The 20232-nt window shown below is 44.7% G+C and overlaps 1 long non-coding RNA gene across 1 annotated transcript; it reads right to left on the bottom strand.

Annotated features, from left to right (window-relative positions):
• Positions 1 to 6301: 6301 nt before the first annotated feature.
• On the bottom strand, positions 6302 to 12595 carry LOC142664103 (uncharacterized). The gene is made up of 3 exons (XR_012851192.1): positions 12447 to 12595; positions 9560 to 9735; positions 6302 to 6426 (listed from the first exon to the last, which is right to left on the bottom strand). It is a non-coding gene; the product is annotated as an uncharacterized LOC142664103 (long non-coding RNA).
• Between the last annotated feature and the right edge of the window lie 7637 nt (positions 12596 to 20232).

Below are 20232 nucleotides of genomic sequence, written 5' to 3'. Positions count from 1 at the left end.
CTAAAGATTCCAATTGTAAAGGGATAAGGATGAGCGAGATTGTAGAGAAGTTACAAATAAAGAAGATCTGTCAATGCCATTCGATAGAATTACTGATATTAATATTGTACAGGGGTTCAGACCTATCAAAACCGGAATCATAGAATTATATCCGTTATAGAAATATTATTACATTGAACAAAAAAATCCAATGTCCGTTTAAGATTTAATCCGTTGTTATTAAGCAAACAGACGAAATCCTGAAGGCTGATTTTGCAACACTTGTGTCCGGCATTTTCAATATTCGCCACCACTGTTTGCTTGCGCCTTTGGATTGTCATTTCCTATTAGGGCTAATTTTGTTCCCTATACCGTTCAGTATTTGGGGTCCTTTGCACTTAGAATTATGTAGACCAACATTGACATTTTAATTACGTTAAAAATTATTTGTTTGTTTGTCCAATTAATAAAGCATTATTAGGGCTGTACAGGTTTTCATCCTCTGACTGTAAACAGAATGCTCTCGTTCACTGACCTCCAGCAGAGATTTTGAAAAGGGTGAGGAATTGGAACACAAAGGGGGAGATTTATGTAACCGTCCAACAAAAACTGGCCTTGCTGCCCATAGCAACCAATCAGAACGCTGCTTTCATTTCATGTCTGGTAAACCGAAAGCAGTGCTGTGATTGGTTGCTATAGGCAACAAGGCCAGTTTTCATATTGTTTACATAAATGAGGCTCTTGTATATTAGGAAGTTGCAAAAATTTCAGTTTTTATACAATAATGAAACTTTATTTACACAAAACAGGAATAAAAGGGACACTAAACCTATAGTCCACAGCCTATAATAGTACAGTAGCGTTATCAGCCACTCCTCTTATATCAGTCACATGGGTGGATGTAAATATTGCCGGAGGTTCGCCGCTTGTCAGTCACGTGACATAAACCAGAGGGCAGGGATTTTTCGGGATTTTCTATCCAGGATGCCATAAGTAAAGTCTGCATCTCCCCCAACTTGAAATGGCTGATAACAGGGAGCAATGAACTGCACAGAAAATACAGTATAGAGACTTTGTTTAGTGTCCCTTTAAGTGGGCTATAAGTTGTATTTCTCAAGCCAGATCATGACCTTTCCGCCATCGTGGATCTCCTATAGTTTTCTCGGAATGCTGCGCCGTTCCGTGGTGAGCGGTGGGTTAATGATGTGCAGTGTCATTCTGTATTTTTCTAATAAAGCCTCCAGTTTGCTCTATGTCCTGGGGGATGAAGTGCATTACTGTCTCTGCCAAAATCCCAAGATGTTTTGTGCACAATAAGGTGTTTGTGAGCAGGGCCTGGGGGGGAGACGGGGAGATTACTTTATATGGGGACGATCCCAGAGCGAGATGCATGGACAGAAAGAGTCACTCATGTAGAAAAGAACATAAGACCGAGTGATGACTTTATATGGGGATGACCTGAGAGAGAAAAATGGACAGAGAGAGGGACATGCAGCAAAAACGGAGAGACCCCATAGGACGAAAAGAGACATTTATGCCGAAATTACGAGACCCCCCCCCCTAACATTAGTAGATAGTCTGTAAGGGTATGTGCACACACACTAATTACGTCCGTAATGGACGGACGTATTTCGGCCGCAAGTAGTGGACCGAACACAGTGCAGGGAGCCGGGCTCCTAGCATCATAGTTATGTACGATGCTAGGAGTCCCTGCCTCTCTGCCGGACAACTGTCCCGTACTGTAATCATGTTTTCAGTACGGGACAGTAGTTCCACGGAGAGGCAGGGACTCCTAGCATCGTACATAAGTATGATGCTAGGAGCCCGGCTCCCTGCACTGTGTTCGGTCCGGGACTTGCGGCCGAAATACGTCCGTCAATTACGGACGTAATTAGTGTGTGTGCACATACCCTAAGGGTATGTTCACACGAGGGCGTCCGTTACGGCTGAAATTACGGGGATGTTTCAGCCTGAAAACATCCCCGTAATTTCAGCCGTACCGGCATGTGCAGGCGCTTGAACGCCGCGTCCATTACGGCCGTAATTAGCGCTGCTATTCATTGGAGTCAATGAATAACGGCTCCAATTACGGCCAAAGAAGTGACAGGTCACTTCTTTGACGCGGGCGTCTATTTACGCGCCATCATTTGACAGCGGCGCGTAAATATACGCCTCGTGTGAACAGACAAACGTCTGCCCATTGCTTTCAATGGGCAGATGTTTGTCAGCGCTATTGAAGCGCTATTTTCAGACGTAATTCGGGGCAAAAACGCCCGAATTACGTCCGTAAATAGGCCGTGTGAACATACCCTAAGAGGTGCAGCAAGAAACATGGACTCATCGTGACAGCAAGAGACACTCAGGCTGCAAAAATGAGACTACACAACATGAAACGTAGATAAATAGAGACAGAAGATGTAAAATTTGAGAGGTCATCTTTTATAGAGACCATGACAAAGACAAATAGGAAGAGACATGGCAAAAAAAGAGACATCAATAATGAGAGGGGAAGATGACATTACGTGGAGAGACAGGCGGCAGAGAAGGAGACAGTCTGATGACAAGATGGACGGAATCTACGTGATGTATGCAGAATAAAGAGACTGGTGCAAAAATGAGACCGCGCGATGTAAAGGACAGTACGTGTGTCGGAAGAGGCTCTCGTCATATGGGGTCTATTAGAGAGAGACGTGAACAGAAAGAGACGTGCAGCAAAAGAAACGTTTGCGCAGCCAAAAATTGGAAAGATGATATTATATAGGGACAATCCGAAAAAGACAGGCGCACAGAATGAGACCGTGAAAGGAAATATTGGATGTAAACTAAGTGACGCACGTAAAAGGAAGAGACACGTCTGCTTAAAAAAATGAGGAAACCTGACTGTCTCAGAGAGACATGCATGAGGAGAGACACGGAGTGAGTCCTGGGGGAAGAAAGAGACGTACATAATGTAGGCGAGACATCTAGATAGTCGTATAGTCAACTTTGTTTCAAATGAGCACTATTTTCAAAATCTCTGCTTGCTGTTATTGAATAGTAACATTATTTACAGCCATAGGCTGGAAAACTGACATTATTATGTCTGACTAACACAGGTGCAAGGCTCGTTACAGTGTATCAGAGCTCTTTTCAGCTGTGTCCGTTGGACATGATCAAAACGCCGACCTATTCTATGTATAATGAAAAGTTTTGTAACTTTGTAATATATAGTAGTTATATACTTTGTCAATATCTCTGCTGTCTGTTGGTGAATTGAAATGTGTTTGCTTTCAGAAGCTGAAAGCCCATTGTGAGCTAGTCCTTCACACACCACGGATGAACTTGTTACAATGTATCAGGCCATCCTCTGAAAGCTACACACAGCAGCACAAAGAACTCTCCTGCCCCAGAATCTAGGCTGATAGCTCTTACCTACACTGATACAATGTAACAAACTGCAGATGTTCAATCAGAACAAGGACGGAATATGTTTTTAGCTTGAATATAAAAAAAAAGAGTGTTACCATTCACTGACAGCGAGCAGAGATTTTGAAAAGAGTGAGGAATTGATACACAAAGTTGCAGAACTTGTTATTCTACGATGGTTTGACTTTAATTCTGTAACTAAAGAAACAATAGACCTACAATCCGCATCAGCGATCCATAACAATTTCTGGTTGCAATACCATACATGGCCTATAGATCAGAGTGGCGCTGTTTCTTGGGGAAAAAAAGCAGACCCTTTTTCTCTAACCTTATACAATAATAATTCGCGTTCCCATAGGAAAAAATATCAATGCGGGTGGGATTGGGGTATTCAGGGATTTAGAGGACCGAGACCAATATCCTGCATGTAACGCTTCATAGGGATTAAAATCCCTGAACGAAAAATATTTCTACATTCTCTACACTGTAAAACGCCGCCCGGGGTGATGCCTGACACAAGTCACAGTGTGTTGTTGCCCGTGGCCTGCAGAGCCTGAGAGACAGTCCTTGCCTGTTGTAAAATGTAAGAAGGAGAGATTGTAGACAATGTGGAGATAATATTCTACTAAAAATGAACAACAAATAAGCAAATTATCCTCTATACTGTATACGGGCTCCGGAGTCGTCCGGTATGTAACCTCGTAATATTCTATTCACTATTTCCAACATGTCTGCTCTGTTAAGTTGTCACCCGGCCGCTAAATCACTGACCTGCCCAATAATTGATATTCGGTCGGTACCGGTATCATAATAATAATTGCTCTGCTCGAACACAGTCGCAGAGTACTCTCTATCCTTACCTGTCGCTGGAGCCAGGGGTTGAGTAACCCACTAGGCACCAGTATGATTAACCCCTTCACCACACTAGACCACCAGGGACTCTGACATTTAGGCCTCATGCCCACTTCAGTTTTTTTCTTCAGGGTGCTATCCGTTTTTTTAACAGATAGCACCCTGGCACATTCATTTCAATGGGGCCATGCACACTTCCGTTGTTTTAACGGAACCGTGCGGCCGTTCCGTCAAAAATAGGACAGGTCCTACTCCTGTCCGTTTTTGACGGAACAGTCTCGGCTTTTTCATTGATTTGGTCCATGAAACAGCGGACTGCACACAGAAGCCATCCGTGTTTCACGGAACCGTCATTAGCGGCCGTACAACGGTCGACGGAAGTGTGCATGAGGCCTTACTGCCCTAGACCACCAGGGATGTTGTCATGAAAGCTGTCGATACACTTTATATAGATTGTATCCATTCTAGACAGTCCAGACTGTTACATTTAGGCTGGATTCACACGAGCATGTCTGGTCCGTAAAGGACGGAACGTATTTCGGCTGCAAGTCCCGGACCAAACACAGCGCAGGGAGCCGGGCTCCTAGCATCATAGTTACGTACGACGCTAGGAGTCCCTGCCTCTCCGTGGAACTACTGTCCCGTACTGAAAACATGATTACAGTACGGGACAGTTGTCCCGCAGCGAGGCAGGGACTCCTAGCGTCGTACATAACTATGATGCTAGGAGCCCGGCTCCCTGCACTGTGTTTGGTCCGGGACTTGCGGCCGAAATACGTTCCGTCCTTTACGTACCGGACATGTTCGTGTGAATCCAGCCTTAGGGCTCTGTTCACATCTCATTATGTGAACACGTTCGGCATATGTATCGGAAAAATTTCCAGCACATACGGCGAACATAGCCTTAGCCTCCGACAGGCTGGAATGCGTCGGTATACCTTTTTTTTTAACTGTATAGGAAAGCTCAGTAGACCGTACGGTATACGTTTTTTTGAACATAGGGGCAAATGGGCGACATCTGTCACTGTATGAGTATGTTCACACAGGGCGGATACACTGCGTAAGAATACAAAGCGTATCTGCCCTGGTCGCCGCAGGGAATTCTGGACAAAAAAACGCACCAAATTGTGGTGCAGTTTTTCGGCCGGAATGTCTGCTGCAGAAAACTGCACGTAAAAGAAAAAAAACGTTCTATACTTACCCGTAACCATGGCGACACGTCCCTCTGCCGTCCTGCAGTCTGGCCTCCTGGGATGACGTTTCATCCCATGTGACCACTGTAGCCCGTGATTGGCTGCAGCGGTCCATGGGATGAAACGTCATCCCAGTGGGCCGGCTTGGACGAAGAAGCACAGAATTCTGGTTAAGTATAAGATTTATTTATTTTCCGCGTTGCGATTTTTGCGGCAATATCGCAACATCTGCGATTTGTTGCGAGTTTTACATCCTCATTGAATTCAATGGGAAAACCCGCAAAACAAAAAAAAAAAAGCAGCGATTACGTCAATACAATTGACATGCTGCGGATTAAAAAACCGCAACGCAGGTCAATTTCTGAGCATTTTTTCCGCTTATCATTTACGCAGCGCGTGGAGGAGATTTGTTCCGCAGTATTTACGCTACGTGTGAACCCGGGCTATGGCTGTGCAGTTGCATAGGTCGGAGACTTCTGTTGGAGCTATACGTCAGATTATAACGTTCTAATGTGAACAGAGACTTACCTGCACTGATACATTGTAGCAAACATTAGGACAGGAGAGAGATTTGTGCTGCTGGTGTGTTTACCTCACAGAGGATTGTCTAGACTGGAGACAATTGTTACAAACCCTCAGCTGTTTTAGAGTATTTTGGCACAGAATATGATGGCTAAATACCAGATTGCCCAAAAAATAATCCTCTCCGTTTCAACTATGCTATTACTAGCGTCCGCCCATATGGCGCTACATCACACCAGATGTCCCACAACACAACAGTTACCACAATGTATAACAGCGGGTCACTTTTAGGCCTCAACAACAAATTAAAGTGAATGTCGTCGATTTCATTTTATTTTTAGATCCTTTCACGTAGGCGGCATTTCTCATTGGCTTCTTTTGGATGCCAACTGTTTCAATCCACATCAAACTGGCATACAGATGCAGTATCTGGTGCCGTCACCTTGTAGCTGTGGCAGCACTGAGTCACACATTTCTTGATTCCAGGGGAAAATATTTCAAAAATTATTTACCCCAGAAAGACAAATTATAAACACAAAAGCTTACTACGGCCCTGTTCGCACTGAGTTTTTTTGCAGGCGGAAAAATCTGCCTCAAAATTCCTGCAGGAATTTTGAGGGTATGAACAGACGCAGCGTAAACATTGTGGATTTTCCGCAACGGATTTATTGCGTTAGGGGGGATTCACACGAGCGTGTATGCGGTCCGTGCGGGCCGCGTGGTTTTCACCTATGGGGCAGTACAGACAGTCCGTGCTTTTTGCGCAGCGTTTGTTCACTGCGTACAAAACGCGACAGGTTCAATAACTCTGCATATTTCGCGCATCACGCACCCATTGAAGTCAATGGGTGCGTGAAAACCACGCAGGTCGCACGGAAGCACTTCCGTGCGAACCGACTGAAACAGCGCACCAGCTGTCAAAAGGATGAATGTAAACAGAAAAGCACCACGTGCTTTTCTGTTTCCGAACATCCAAACGGAGTGTCTTTGAGATGAGCGAACCCGGACAAGCGAACCGAACTTCACCGGGTTCGGCCGAACTCGTTTTGGCCGAACCCGGCAAAAAAATGTCCGGTACGCGACATCAGGACATAGTCACTGTCCAGGGTGCTGAAAGAGTTAAACTGTTTCAGCACCATGGACAGTGACTACCGATCCCAAAAAACATGAACCTGTAAAAAAAAACGAAGTTCTGACTTACCGATAACTCCCGGCTTCTTCCTCCAGTCTGACCTCCCGGGATGACAATTCAGTCCAAGTGACAGCTGCAGCCAATCACAGGCCAAGCACAGGCTGCAGCGGTCACATGGACTGCCGCGTCATCCAGGGAGGTGGGGCCCGATGTCAAGAGAGGCGCGTCACCAAGGACGCGTCACCAAGGCAACGGCCGGGAGGGCAGATCTCGGTAAGTACGAACTTTTTCTTTTTTTTTAACAGGTTGCTGTATATTGTGTTCGGCATTCACTGTCGAGGGTGCTGAAAGAGTTACTGCCGATCAGTTAGCTCTTTCAGCACCCTGGACAGTGACGGGCGTCAACTAGCCTCATCTCTATGATGGCGGCTGCGCGAAAATCACGCAGCCGCGCATCATACACGGATGACACACGCAGCTGTCAAATGGCTTTTGCGCGCGCAAAACGCTGCGTTGTTTGCGCGCACAAAAACGCAACGTCCGTCTGTATCTGCCCTTAAATCCGCCGCATTTTACAGGAGCAGCAGTGTGGGTGAGATTTCAACAAATCTCGTCCCCAAACTGCGGAAAAGTGCAGCCGAAAAAAACGCACATAAGTTGACTTGCGGTGCGGTCTCTTCAACCTCAGCTCCTCTGTTGCGTGTTTTTCCATTGAATTCAATGGGGTGCTTAAACTCGCAACATAGTGGTGTGTGTTGCGATATTTGCAGTGGAATCACAGCGATTACGCCGTAAAAATCGCTAGTAAGAATAAAAAAAGTTATATTTCCCAGAGTTCCCTGCTTCTTCTCCAGTCCGACCTCCATGGATGACGTTGCAGGCCATGTGACCGCTGCAGCCAATCACATGGCCTGCAACGTCATCCCAGGAGGACGGACTACGCGCCGAGAAGAGGAACGGGGTAAGTATGAACGTTTTTGTTTTTTTCCTTTTTTTAATATTTCCAGCGCCGCTTCACAGCGGAAATTCCACCGGAAAAACGCACCACATTTCCGTACGTCATTCCCTCCGGTGTTCAGGGCGGATACGCTGCGAGGCCTGACGCAGTGTATCTGCCCTGAATACACTGTGTTCCTATCCTGAGGCAGATTTTGACCAGTTTGCTGCAACTTTCGCAACGTTTATTTTCAGCAGCGGCCATTGAGTGGCGCTGGCAAAAAACGCAGCGAAAACCACTTTCTCTGCCTCCCATTGATGTCAATGGGAGGTCAGAGACGTAAACGCCAGAAGATAGGACGTCGCTTCTTTTTCCCGCGACGGTTTTTCACCGCTCGCGGGGGAAAAAATGCCTCTGCCTCCCATTGAAATCATCGGGAGGCGATTTCGAGCATTTTTTGTTTCCGACACGGTTTCCACATCAAAAACAGCGCCAAAATACTCAGTGTGAACAGGTCCTAGAGGTCAAATAGACCAAAAACCAAAGTATCCTAATTTAGAGGTAACATTTATTAGACTGCTAATCGTGTGTGAGAGAGAGTAAGAGCTGCCTACTGTGAGAGTGCTAATGGTGAGAGACAATTGACTAGTGTGAGAGTGCTAATAGTGAGACTACTGTGTACTGTGAGAGTGCTAATAGAGAGACAACTGTGAAAAAGGGAGAGGCAACTGCTTACTGTGAGAGTGCTACTCGAGAGAGACAACTGTGCATTTTGAGAGTGCTAAGTTTACTGTGAGAGTGTCAATAGGGAGAGACAATCACTTAGTGTAGAGTGCTAATAGAGAGACAACTTCCTGCGAGAGTACCAAAAGTGAGAGATAACTGCTTACTAATAGAGTGCTGATAGAGAGAGAAAATTGTGTATTGTGAGAGTGCTAAAAGACAGAGAACAGTTTACTGTGAGGGTGTCGATAGAAACAACTGCTAACCGCGAGAGTGCTTATAGTGAAAGGCAACTGCTTACTGTGAGAATGCTAATAGAGAGAGAGACAACTGCGTAGTGTGAGAGTGCTAAAAGTGAGATGCAACTGCGTAGTGAGAGTGCTAATGGAGAGACAACTGCGTAGTATGAGAGTGCTAAAACAGAGGTGCAACTGCGTAGTGTGAGAGTGCTAATAGAGAGACAACTGCGTAGTATGAGAGTGCTAAAAGAGAGATGCAACTGCGTAGTGTGAGAGTGCTAATAGAGAGACAACTGCGTAGTGTGAGAGTGCTAAAAGAGAGATGCAACTGCGTAGTGTGAGAGTGCTAATAGAGAGACAACTGCGTAGTGTGAGAGTGCTAATAGAGAGACAACTGCGTAGTGTGAGGGTGCTAAAAGAGAGATGCAACTGCGTAGTGTGAGAGTGCTAATGGAGAGACAACTGCTCTGTGAGAGTACTAATTAAGAGAGAAAACTATCGTGAGAGCGCTATTAGTGAGAGGCAACTGTGTACTGTGAGAGTGCTAATAGAGAGAGAAAAGGAAAGACCTGCTTACTTTGAGAGTGCTATTATAGACCGACCGGCTGGAGGGAGTTAACCATCTCCCTGGGCTAATTTGTTAATAAAAATTTTCAGGTTTGAGTAACCAAATGAGTTGCATGCTGTCTATTCTTCTGTCCCTCTCTGAAGTTTCACTGGTACAAACGTTCTCTTCTCTTGCAGTCTCGTGCGCTGTATGGATATACAGATTTTTTTTTTTTTCTGGGTAATTTATGAGAACAGTGAAAGGTGCTCAAGTCTCTAGAGTGGTATATATGAAAATACACACATGATATTTATAAAAGACGAGGAAAATGACAAATCGACCTCAATTATACTGCAAAGGTCCCCTGGTTAACAGTCAGATAGTGATCTGGTGGCACTAATAGTGGTTGTCACTTCCCTTCCTCCACCCACATAGTATGATAATGCTCTCCAGGCTAAAGACCCTCTCAGGCTAAGAGATTAAATGTGGTGCCTTGCCTCAAAGCTTCATGGTTCCAAATTTTAGGACGATAAAAAGCCCAACGTGAGAACTCTTCTTGTCCTATCATTGTGTTGTTTTTTTTCTTGTCAGCCAGTTATGCTCCTAACCTTTTTCTCCTCTTGTTAGATACAGTAGCCATTTGTAGCAACTTTTAGTCATAGAGTCACCCAGGCTTCATAGAATTGTCTAGCCCCTGCTCTTTCCTCCCCTCTCTTTGGCTCCGCCTATTATACACTGACTTCGATGCAATGCCTGATCTATCAACCTGGAAGTGAAAGACAAGAAGAATCAGGAGACACATTACTGTTTTAATGCCGTATCCTGAGTAACAATGCCACATGATGTTTTATGGCTATAACAATATAGACATGTTGGAAATGGCCCTTGTAGAGGAAATCTGGTTATTATGTGCCCCAAAATAATTTATCCAGGACCATTCTATTTGAAGCAGGCCTCAGGGCTTTCTAAAATGGGCCCGAATGCAAAACCAGTAACAAGGCCCCAACCTGCCAAGTGCCATTTGTATACCTGGTGTTTACTTATGTGGAAGATGAGCCCTTTGGTTCTCTTAGCACCATGGCCCGGGTTAGACTAATACCACTGCACCCTCTATAGCTATACCCAGGGGCGTAACTAGGAAAGACTAGGCCCCATAGCAAACTTTTGACTGGAGCCCCCTCCCCTGGGTATCACACAACCCCCCCCCCCTTGTAGATAGTGCCTCCCTATAGATTCTGCCACACAGCGCCCCCTATAGATAGCACCATACACAGCCCCCTGTAGATGACGCCATACAGCCCCCTGTAGATGACGCCATACAGTCCCCTGTAGATGACGCCATACAGCCCCCCTTGTAGATAACGCCATACAGCCCTCCCCCTGTAGATAATGCCATACATCCCCCTGTAGATAACACCATACAGCCCCCCCTGTAGATAACTCCATACAGCCCTCCCCTGTAGATAACGCCATACAGCCCCCCCTGTAGATAACACCATACAGCCCCCCTTCTAGATAACGCCATACAGCCCTCCCCCTGTAGATAATGCCACACAGCGCCCCTTGTAGATAACACCATACACAGCCCCCTGTAGATAACGCCATACAGCCCCCAACCCCCCCTGTAGGTAACGCCATACACCGAGTTTTGTCATGGAGAACTTCGAGGGACTTTCGGTCCCCCGTTCTCCTTATCGCTCGGCGTCCCATCGATCCCACATGTATCCCCTATCCTGTGGATATGGGATGCATGTTTTTTGTAGGAACAACCCCTTCAGTGGCATCGCGCTGTAGCAGCCATAGCGGCTGCTAGCGGAGCCTCCGGCCATGAAGGGGGACCCGTGCCGACGGGCGGTACGGGCCCCCTCATGCTGCGGGCCCCGGCTGCTACAGCGGTAGTTACACCACTGGCTACACCCCTTTTACAAGTTAAAGTGCACGTCCACTGGTCTTCGATAGATACATTTAATGTGGGCTGCCTATGGCACAACTATGATCAGTGACTCCAGCTTAGCTGCATTGTCTATTGGAGTCTGAGGTAGTCAGAAACCCGCCTCCTGTCTTAATAAAGGCTTGCTATTGATAGGACAGCTTCAAGATGGAGGGTAGACTACGTGTAAATATTAACCAGCCCACAAGACGCAGGATGATCTATACTTGTCAGACCCAGATGTATCTGACGTTCAGGGACCCTCCTATGACATCCGGCGTGCGGAGAGGTCGGAATATACCAATGGCTGGAAGGGAGTGCTATATTTTGCATCGGGCTCCCATATGGATGACTACCGGACTTTTTCTCGTGACGTTTCTTGTTCACCTGCCCTTTGACTGTATGAGCCGTCCTTCTCCTTGTGTGTCTGCTTGATAATCTCTTTAGAGTAATCTGGTGGCTTTTGCTGCTGTCATCCCATACCCCACCCCCCGTATACACGCCATGATGACGCACATCACTCAACATGTAAAGATCGAAATACGAACCAAGTGAAAAAGGATCACTCTGTTAACATCAATCAGATTTTCAAAAATAAACAAAATGTTTCTCAAAAATTAAAAAAAATGAAATAAAAAAAATTAAAAATTCACAAAAAAAAAAAAGTCTGTTCAGCTCCTTTGCAGTTCTATTTGTTTCTGGGACAGTTGGATGGCAACCAATATGGCCGCCAACTCACACAGGTGTAACAACAAACCCTATTGGCGGGCCCTTAGCTTTCCACAACTCTTTTTAAAACAAAAGGCTGATGGCTGCGGGTCTGGCTTCATTAACCCCCGATCAGTTATTATCACAGAGGAAAGCCGCATCTAGACATATAGGCCGCTGCAGGGGAAATGCGGCATCACATGCTGACCATTTTTAAATCAATGCGCGTCCATTTAATGCGTGGTTGAGTCGGGGCCACCGGTGCAGTACCACTCTTACCGCACTGCTTACTGACGTATGACTAGTACGCTCGTCATGAGTGGCAGGACGTTGCTACATCAGGACGAGCATATGTGCCCACGAGATCAGGAGCCTCTGAAACCTCTGGTCTCCGCCATTAGCCTTTTGAATGGCATGATCAATGCTGATTGCAGTATTCCAAGAGAAGGAGTGAGGGGGGGGACCCTCTTTGATGACGTCACAGGGAATCCCTGTGATGCGACCGAGGCCCATACCTTGTGTGAGAAGACAGTCCAGGGTCCATTGAAGGACCCCAGGGCTGTCTGGTTGTATTTCCTGTTGTTAGGGCATACTCAGGTATAAAGGAATTACAAAAAGTTGAATGTTAAAAAAATTCTGTAAAAAAAACAAATGCAAATTTTTTACAATAAATAAACGTTCCCATAAAATAATATACACATTTGGTATTGTCACAACCGTAACAACCAGCACAATAAGGCCGGATTTACACGAGCGTGTTCATTTTGCGCGCGCAAAAAACGCAGCGCTTTGCGCGCACAAAAGGTACATAACAGCTCCGTGTGTCAGCTGCGTATGATGCTTGGCTGCGTGCTTTTCGCGCAGCCGCCATCATTATGACACTCTGTTTGTATGTTTGTAAACAGAAAAGCACGTGGTGCTTTTCTGTTTTCATTCATACTTTTTACTGCGGGAATCACGCTTGTCACGCGGAAGGGCTTCCGTGTGCTGCGCGTGATTTTCACGCACCCATTGAATTCAATGGGTGCGTGATGCGCGAGAAACGCTAAAATATAGGATATGTCGTGCGTTTTACGCAGCGGACACCCGCTGCGTAAAAAACACTGACTGTCTTAACGGCCCCATAGACTAACATAGGTCCGTGCGACACGCGTGAAAATCACACGCGTTGCACGGACGTATTACATGTTCGTGTAAATAAGCCCTAAAAGTATAACATTGTTTATGATGAGTGGTGTATGCTGTAAAAAAAATTATAAGAATTATAAAATAAATAAATAAAACTGCAATGGGACATCTTTTTTTTTTTTTCATTTTTACCAAACTAAAAATTAACGTAAATGCTTAACATAGATGCTGTAAGTTAGTGGGGTCTTCATACATTACATTGTACTGATTCTCAGTTACATCCTGTATTATACTCCAGAGCTGCATTCACTATTCTGCTGGTGGAGTCACTGTGTACATACATTACATTACTTATCCTGTACTGATCCTGAGTTATATCCTGTATTATACTCCAGAGCTGCACTCACTATTCTGCTGGTGGAGTCACTGTGTACATACATTACCTTACTTATCCTGTACTGATCCGGAGTTACATTCTGTATTATTCCCCAGAGCTGCACTCACTATTCTGCTGGTGGAGTCACTGTGTACATATATTACATTACTTATCCTGTACTGATCCTGAGTTACATCCTGTATTATACTCCAGAGCTGCACTCACTATTCTGCTGGTGGAGTCACTGTGTACATATATTACATTACTTATCCTGTACTGATCCTGAGTTACATCCTGTAATATACTCCAGAGCTGCACTCACTATTCTGCTGGTGGAGTCACTGTGTACATACATTACATTACTTATTCCTGTACTGATCCTGAGTTATATCCTGTATTATACTCCAGAGCTGCACTCACTATTCTGCTGGTGGAGTCACTGTGTACATACACTACCGGTCAAAAGTTTAGGGTCACTTAGAAATTTCCTTATTTTTGAAAGAAAAGCACAGTTTTTTTCAATGAAGAGAACATTAAATTAATCAGAAATACACTCCATACATTGTTAATGTGCTAAATGACTATTCTAGCTGCAAACGTCTGGTTTTTAATGCAATATCTACATAGGTGTATAGAGGCCCATTTCCAGCAACCATCACTCCAGTGTTCTAATGGTACATTGTGTTTGATAACTGTGTTAGAAGGCTAATGGATGATTAGAAAACCCTTGTGCAATTATGTTAGCACCGCTGTAAACAGTTTTGCTGTTTAGAGGAGCTATAAAACTGACCTTCCTTTGAGCTAGTTGAGAATCTGGAGCATTACATTTGTGGGTTCGATTAAACTCTCCAAATGGCTAGAAAAAGAGAGCTTTCATGTGAAACTCGACAGTCTATTCTTGTTCTTAGAAATGAAGGCTATTCCATGCGAGAAATTGCCAAGAAACTGAAGATTTCCTACAACGGTGTGTACTACTCCCTTCAGAGGACAGCACAAACAGGCTCTAACCAGAGTATAAAGAGAAGTGAGAGGCCCCGCTGCACAACTGAGCAACAAGACAAGGACATTAGAGTCTCTAGTTTGAGAAATAGACGCCTCACAGGTCCTCAACTGGCAGCTTCATTAAATAGTACCCGCAAAACGCCAGTGTCAACGTCTACAGTGAAGAGGCGACTCCGGGATGCTGGCCTTCAGGACAGAGTGGCAAAGAAAAAGCCATATCTGAGACTGGCTAATAAAAGGAAAAGATTAATATGGGCAAAAGCACACAGACATTGGACAGAGGAAGATTGGAAAAAAGTGTTATGGACAATCGAAGTTTGAGGTGTTTGGATCACACAGAAGAACATTTGTGAGACGCAGAACAACTGAAAAGACGCTGGAAGAGTGCCTGACGCCATCTGTCAAGCATGGTGGAGGTAATGTGATGGTCTGGGGTTGCTTTGGTGCTGGTAAAGTGGGAGATTTGTACAAGGTAAAAGGGATTTTGAATAAGGAAGGCTATCACTCCATTTTGCAACGCCATGCCATACCCTGTGGGCAGCGCTTGATTGGAGCCAATTTCATCCTACAACAGGACAATGACCCAAAGCACACCTCCAAATGATGCAAGAACTATTTAGGGAAGAAGCCGGCAGCTGGTATTCTATCTGTAATGGAGTGGCCAGCGCAGTCACCAGATCTCAACCCCATAGAGCTGTTGTGGGAGCAGCTTGACCGTATGGTACGCAAGAAGTGCCCATCAAGCCAATCCAACTTGTGGGAGGGGCTTCTGGAAGCATGGGGTGAAATTTCTCCCGATTACCTCAGCAAATTAACAGCTCGAATGCCAAAGGTCTGCAATGCTGGAATTGCTGCAAATGGAGCATTCCAAGACCAAAGCAAAGTCTGAAGGAGAAAATTATTATTTCAAATAAAAATCATTATTTCTAACCTTGTCAATGTCTTGACTATATTTTCTAGTCATTTTGCAACTCATTTGATAAATATAAGTGTGAGTTTTCATGGAAAACACAAAATTGTCTGGGTGACCCCAAACTTTTGACCGGTAGTGTACATTACATTACTTATCCTGTACTGATCCTGAGTTACAGCCTGTATTATACTCCAGAGCTGCACTCACTATTCTGCTGGTGGAGTCACTGTGTACATATATTACATTACTTATCCTGTACTGATCCTGAGTTACATCCTGTATTATACTCCAGAGCTAAACTCACTATTCTGCTGATGGAGTCACTGTGTACATACATTACATTGCTTATCTTGTACTGATAATGAGTTACTGCCTGTAATATACTCGAGAGCTGCATTCCCAATTCTGCTGGTTGTCATTGCAAACAGTCAGCAACCTGATATCCTTTAATGTAGGGGGGCAGTTAGTTTGTCCTACACCAGACTACTGTACATTACCTTGTTTAATGATGATACTTCCCAGAATGCAAATCACTGAAGCAATCTCTGTGCTATCAATGAACAAGCAGAGAATACTACAGATTTCAGCTCCGAAGCCAGCAGAATTCGGAATGCAGCTCTGGACTATAATACAGAATCAGTCTTCATTCTACTAACAGTCCAGAAAAACTACAGGTAATAATTTTGTCCATAGCCCTGCAGGTTATTGTTACCTACAGGGAGTGATACTACTAATAATTACATTATGTTAGGGTGTTAATATTTAAGCAATGCCCTTATCTTTTCCTCAACTGTTCAGTAAAGGTGAAATTTCTCTTTTAAAAATCTTGGAGAACCCATTCCATTGAATAAACAGGTTTTCCTTCTTTTATCCCAAGACTTGCTAGGTCTGAATAACCTGTTTGTTAATGACTTTCTTTGGTCTCACAGACATTATATCTTGGGGAATTTTATATTGATGCCTAAGGGGAATTTGTGTGAGAATTGTGGGTTTTTACCTGAACTGTATATGGTGCTGCAAGCAATATCGAGCACATATAGGAACAGACTATATGGCATCCTAGTACATTACATGGTGACGTAAAGTGACACAACTGGGATGCAAGCAAATGTCACTTTGCATTTGCACTTGTTACCTATTTGATAGTTAAAAAAGGTGTTCGTGAGATTAGATTTAAAAACCAGCGCCCCTCTCGTCCATAGGCTGTGTCTGATATTGCAGATCAGCCCCATTCAAATGAAGAGTGCTGACCTGCAATACTAGACACAATCAATCGACAAGGGTGGCGCTGTTTCTGGAGGGGAAGAAGGCCCCTTTAAGGTCAAATTTTTTAACTCCTCTAATTATGAACTGCATTGTAGAAAAGCAGGGCAAGGACTTATTATTTCAGGTGGCACATCCTAGACTCTTAGACGTCCTAGAGAGTTGGGACAAGAAAACATTGTCAATAATGGAGACTTGGAACATGAGAAGTAGGATCGGACATGGTTGGCAGAAGAAATGCAAAGCCTGAAAAAGCTTGTAGAGAAGATCTAGGACAGACCACCAGAGGAAGAGAAGAAGGCAGGGTTGAGCAATAATTATAGAGAAGAGGAAGGACCGGTGTGGGTCGGAAGAGGACGGTGTGGTTGAGGAGAGGAAGGCACTGTGTGAAGCGAAAGATCGTAGAGGGCACCGATAAGGGAGATAAAAGACAGGGAACGTCAAGAGACACATAGTAGTGCAGGTAGAAAGGAGGCATGAGAGGTCAAGTAGGATGGGGCTGTACAAATAGAGGAGATGTAGCACCTGTAGACGAGATTAAGAACAAGGCAGTGTAGAAGAGAGGAGGGAAGGGCAGAACTGTAGAGTAGAGGTAGGACCAGGGCATAGATGAAGGGTTAATGTGCAAGACATGGGGTAAGTAAGGCCAGGAAGCATCTTTTGGGGAGAGGTAGGACAGGGAAGTGTTATCGGAAATAAGATAGGTCAGTCATGCATGGGCAGAGGAGTGGTAAGATGGGGCATTGTTGCCAGCGGAAATGTAGGTCCACCAGGAAGTAGAGAAGAACATAGACAGGGACGCATTGACAAAGGAGAGGGAGGAAAGGGTAGTGTTGGTAGGGAAGACGTAGTTCAAGCCAGTGTCCGGCCGGAAGAGGAGATAGAACCAGGCAGTGTTGACAGAACAGTGGTAGGTCCTGTCATACCTGATAAAGTAACGATAGGACAGTGTAACGTTGATGGTGGAAAGATGGGGCAGGCTATTATAGGAGACATAGCAATAGGTACTTATAGAGCGGTGGAAGGGCATGTCAGCCAAAGAGTGGTAGAGTGGTACAAATAATGGTAGGGTTGGGAAAAAAATTGTCAGGGTTGTATTATAAATTGGTAGTGTGGAATTGAGCTATTACAGGAGATGTGGCGCCAAGAAAATCTAGTAGAGGGGGGGGATAGGCCTGTGGCACAACATGGGGGGTAGTAGGACAGGGCAGAGTTGAAAGGGGATTGGTGGCATGGGGTTGTAGTATCGGAAGAGATCTAGTGCCAAGAGAAGCTTGTAGAGGAGAGGTAGGACAGGACAGTGCTTATAGGGGATTGATACTATAGGGCTGTACTATTATTGGGGGTTCTCGTAGACCTTGTAGTAGAGAGGTAGGACAGGGCAGTGTTTATAGGGGATTGGTGGTATAGGGCTGTACTATTTTTAGAGGTTGTAGACTTCATAGAAGAGAGGTAGGACAAGGCAGTGTTTATAGGGGATTGGTGGTATAGGGCTGTACTATTATTGGAGGTTGTAGACCTTGTAGAGAAGAGGTAGGACAGGGCAGTGTTTATAGGGGATTGATGGTATAGGACTGTACTATTATTGGAGGTTGTAGACCTTGTAGAGGAGAGGTAGGACAAGGCAGTGTTTATAGGGGATTGGTGGTATAGGGCTGTACTATTATTGGAGGTTCTCATAGATTTCGCAGAGGAGCGTTAGGAGGGGGCAGTGTTGGTAGAGATATAGGACAGGGCAGTGCTATTATTGGAGACGTAGGGCCAGGAAGCGCTTGTAGAGGAGAGGTAGGACAGGGCAGGCAATCCTGGGGTTATGGAGTATTATCTGCTTTGCTCAGGATAACAGCAGGTTCAACAGATGCAGCTCAAGAGGATTTACCAGAAGCTAAAATCAGAAAGCAGAAATCACAGAGGCGCAGACCTGTTCTACAAATCAGTCCAGTTGTAATAGCCGTATCTTCTATCACATCCCGGTTCAGACCCACATTAACAATCACATCCATGTGACCTGATGAATCCTTATTGATCCCTATGATTGATCTTAGTTCTGGGGTGGGATCGTTGCCTGCATTACTACATTATGATATACCAGGCAGGCACTCCAGGATAAATGCTTATGATGGGAATATAATCCTGGAAATTAATTTACTATTAATGGAGCGTTTCATTGTTTATTTTCTACTGGGTTATTTCTGATCAGCTCACAGATTGGTAGATCATATGACATCACATCATACAAACATAATGCATGTGCATGAGCCAAGGGGGGATGCTATAGGGGCTGTAGAGGTAGCAGGCGCACCTGGTCCCCGAGGGGGCTTATTGGTCCCTCCGACCACATAAAAATACAACAGTATTATATATGGCACATGGTTGGTGGGGCCCTCTTACAAATTCTGCATTAGGGCCCAGATGTGACTGCAAATTTGCACCCCCTATAGCTATGCCCTTGACTATCATTAACAATACCAGTGATTTTGTGATCGTTAACAATAATTATTATGTCTATGGTACGAAAAATCAGTCCTAACCAATGGAAAACAATAGAACAATCATCATTAAAGCTTCAAACTTGTCATGATTGGTAAATGGTACATTTACTTTACTTTGTTCTAAAAAATAATTATTGTAAGTGGGGCAATGCATAATATATGTATAACCCATCATATGAGTCATTATTAATGGGACATTTGTGTATACAGCTACTATGCAGACTTATGTGTCTCCATGTGCAGTCCGATCCTGTAGTCATGTGTGACTCTACTCCCTCTGACCCCTCCTCTGCTTTCTGCCATGTGTATGCCCCGACTGCAGTGTTAACATAAAGACTGTTAACACTGCAGTCGGGGCATACACATGGCAGAAAGCAGAAGAGGGGGGAGAGTGAGGAGCAACACGTGACTGTAGGATAAGTTAGCCATTTTGAATGCTATTGAGATCTGTCTTTAGTCACCCAGTCACCCATCCTTCATACATGTAGGCACAATCTCTTCTCCGCTCTCCCTATAGTCTCTCCTTTCTTAATGCCCGTGAGTATGTATGTTCTTTGCAGGGTCACACCCTTTTGCAGTATTAGATTTACATCTCAGGGGCCTGTAGGTACTTGGGAAAGATTCTGATCTGCCAATGTAAATGTAATGGAGATAGGACCAATATGCTATAGATAGTCAAGTGGACTGAGAACAGTACAACTGAGTATTCTTCCAACAGTGATTCCAACATACAGCTACATTACATGGAGACTACTGCACCAACTTGCAATGCAAGAACTATATCCCAGCCTTGACCCTAAGGTGCAGGGTCCCTTCCACTCAGAGCCACGCATAGGAACAGGCCTATGGGAAATCCAATCTTCTCCCGATGTCTTCTGTGCCTAGAACACA

Source organism: Rhinoderma darwinii, chromosome 11, assembly GCF_050947455.1.
Source record: "Rhinoderma darwinii isolate aRhiDar2 chromosome 11, aRhiDar2.hap1, whole genome shotgun sequence".
Taxonomy (NCBI): domain Eukaryota; kingdom Metazoa; phylum Chordata; class Amphibia; order Anura; family Rhinodermatidae; genus Rhinoderma; species Rhinoderma darwinii.
This window is presented reverse-complemented; position numbering and strand designations above follow the sequence as displayed.